Raw genomic sequence first — 3,211 nt, 5'->3', positions numbered from 1 at the left:
ACTGAGGTGGTGGGGACCTGCGGCGAAGCAGCTAGACATCTCCTGTGGGCAGGGCATATGTTTCTGGACTAGATGAAGCTTGAGGAGCCTTCCAGCTGTAAGATGTTAGGAAGGAAAAACTTCTAACTCTGGATCTGCAGAAGACTTGCCTCACCTCTTCACAATGTCAGGAAGCCATGACATACCTTGTGCCTCTGGTCCCTTCTCAGCCCTGACTCCAAGCATATGGCCCCAGGAGATCCTGGCCAAGTACACGCAGAAGGAAGAGTCAATGGAGAAACCAGAGTTCTACTACGACGAGTTCGGTTTCTGGGTGGACAGGAAGAGGGTGTCGACCCCAGTTCCAGCAGGCTGTCTGCTGGGTCTCTGGTGGAAGACCCTCCCTAATGGCTGCAGTGGCAGGTCCACCTGGAGTTCACCCATAACCATGACGTGGGCGGTCTCACCTGGGACAAGATTGCCGCCTCCCTGCCCCACTCAGAGAAGCTCCTATTCCTGGTGCTGGCCAGCATCCCGCACAGCATGAGGCCACAGCTGTGGATGCGGTTCTCTGGGACCCTGCAGAAGAAGAGGAACTCGGAGTTGTCCTACCAGGATATGGTGAAGAACAGCTACAATGATGAGACCATTGCTGCCAAACAGATTGAGTAAGACCTGCTCCTCACCAAGCCCAGCAACACCTGCTTTGCCAATGAGAGCAGCATCGGGGTGCCTCGCCTGGGCAGGGTTCTCTGAGCACTGGCCTGGCTCTACCCTGAGATTGGTTACTGCCAGGGCACAGTCATGGTGGCCGCCTGCCTCCTGCTGTTACTGGAGGAGGAGGACACCTTCTGGATGATGTGCACCATCATCGAGGACCTGCTCCCTGCCTCCTACTTCAGCACCACCCTGCTGGGCATCCAGACTGACCAGCATGTCCTGCACCACCTCATTGTCCAGTACCTGCCCCACTTGGACAAGTTGCTCCAGGAGCATGACATCGAGCTGTCCGTGATCACGCTGCACTGATTCCTCCTGGCCTCCACCAGCGTGGTGCACATCAAGCTGCTGCTGCGCCTCTGAGACCTGTTCTTCTATGAGGGCTCCCTGGTGCTCTTCTAGGCCACGCTGGGCATGCTGTGCCTCAAGGAGGAGGAGCTGATCCAGTCAGAGAACTTGGCCTCCATCTTCAACACGCTGTTGGACATACCCTCGCAGATGGAGGACGCGGAGCTGCTGCTGGGGGAGGCCATGCAGCTGGCTGGCTCCCTCACGGATGTGGCTGTGGAGACACAACACAGCAAGCACCTAGCCTACCTCCTAGCAGACCAGGGTCAGCTCCTGGGGACCAGCACCACCACCAACCTCTCCCAGGTGGTTCATTGCAGGACGCAGCGGAGGAAGTCTGGTTTCACCTCCCTGCTCTTCGGGGAGGATGACCTGAAAACACTCAGGGCCAAGAATATCAAGCAGACAGAACTGGTGGCTGACCTCCAGGAAGCCATTCTGTGCGTGGCACGCCATTTCCAGTGCACTGACCCCAAAAACTACAATGTAGAGCTAACAACAGACTGGAGAGCCACCAGCGGGACCACGAGAACTACGTGGCCTGCTCATGCAGCCACTGGCGCAGGGCCAAGGCCCTGCTAGACTTCAAGGGACATGATGATGACAAGCTCGGTTTTCGCAAGAATGAAATCATCACTATCATTTCTCAAAAGGACAAGCACTACTGGGTCGGGGAGCTGAATGGCCTAAGATTCTGGTTTCCAGCCAAATTTGTGGAAATCCTGGATGAACGGAGCAAAGAGTACTCCATCGCGGGGGATGACACTGTAATGGAGGACGTCACAGACCTTGTGCGAGGGACCCTCTGCCCAGCCCTCAAGGCCCTGTTTGAACACGGACTAAAGAAGCCATCTCTGCTTGGGGGCGCTTGCCACCCCTTGCTGTTTATTGAGGAGACATCAGGCTGCGAGGTGGAGAGAGATTTCAACTCGGTGTATTCTCTCCTGTTGCTGTGTAAGATGTACAGTCTGGATGAAGATGGCAAAGTTCTGACCCCGGAGGAGCTGCTCTATCTGGCTGTGCAGTCTATGAATGTGACCCATGATGCTGCACACGCGCAAATGGATGTCAAGCGCCTCTCTCTCATCTGTGTGGGGCTCAATGAGCAGGTCCTACACCTGTGGTTGGAGGTGCTCTGCTCCAGCCTGCCAACCATGGAAAAGTGGTACCAGCCCTGGTCCTTCCTGTGAAGCCCTGGCTGGGTCCAGATCAAGTGTGAGCTCTGAGTCTTCTGCTGCTTTGCTTTCAGCCTCTCCCAGGACTGGGAACTTCCTATGAAGAGAGAGGAGGAGGAGAAGCCCCTCAAGGAAGGTGTCCAGGACATGCTGGTGAAGCACCACCTTTTCAGCTGGGATATAGATGGGCTCTTCCTCCAGTGGCCCCGTCACACCCAGGCCTCTCCCAACCCGTCAGCTACCAATCAGCTGCTTCCTTAAGAAGAGAATGGCGTTGGGATGGGACTGACATGGGTGAGGAGCTCATGGGGTGGTGATGTGCATTGGCTTGTCTCACCCAAGCTACGGGATCAAAGGAAGAAGACACTGGAGTTTGGCCAGGCACCATGGTAGGGAGATTGGGGACACCACCCTGGTGGCAGCAGGTGGGGCCTGGCTCACTCTATCCCTCCCAGTGTCTGTGGAGGCTCCGGGCCCCACCCGTCCTACTTGTACTGACCAAAAACCTCACGAAGAGGTAGAGAGCCACCTCTGTCCGCTTTTGCTCAGGAAGGGAGTGTGGTGGCTAAAGGCTCCTTGGCCTGTAAATAGTCTTTGAGGGGGAAAAAATCACATAGTAATATCAATTGATGCAGAAAAATCATTTGACAAAATTCAACACCCTTTCCTGATAAAAATTCTCAACAAAGTGGGAATAGAAGGATCATACCTCAACATAATAAAAGCCATATATGATAAACCCACAGCCAACTACATATTCAATGGACATAAACTAAAACCATTTCCTCTAAGAACAGAAACAAGACAGGGGTGCCCACTCTCACCACTCCTGTTTGACATAGTACTGGAAGTATGTGCCATTGCAATTAGACACGAAGAAGAAATAAAAGGCATCCAAATTGGAAAAGAAGAAGTAAAACTGTCCTTATTTGCAAGTGACATGATATTTTACTTTAAAAAAAACAAAAAACAAAAACGCTAAAGACTCC

At 53.4% G+C, this 3,211-nt stretch overlaps 1 pseudogene; it reads left to right on the top strand.

The window, feature by feature from the left end:
- Window positions 1-2,822, top strand: LOC118704176 (annotated as a pseudogene).
- The last annotated feature ends 389 nt before the right edge of the window (window positions 2,823-3,211 follow it).

This window comes from Pipistrellus kuhlii, unplaced genomic scaffold (genome assembly GCF_014108245.1).
Source record: "Pipistrellus kuhlii isolate mPipKuh1 unplaced genomic scaffold, mPipKuh1.p scaffold_m20_p_40, whole genome shotgun sequence".
In the NCBI taxonomy this organism is placed as follows: domain Eukaryota; kingdom Metazoa; phylum Chordata; class Mammalia; order Chiroptera; family Vespertilionidae; genus Pipistrellus; species Pipistrellus kuhlii.
This window is presented reverse-complemented; position numbering and strand designations above follow the sequence as displayed.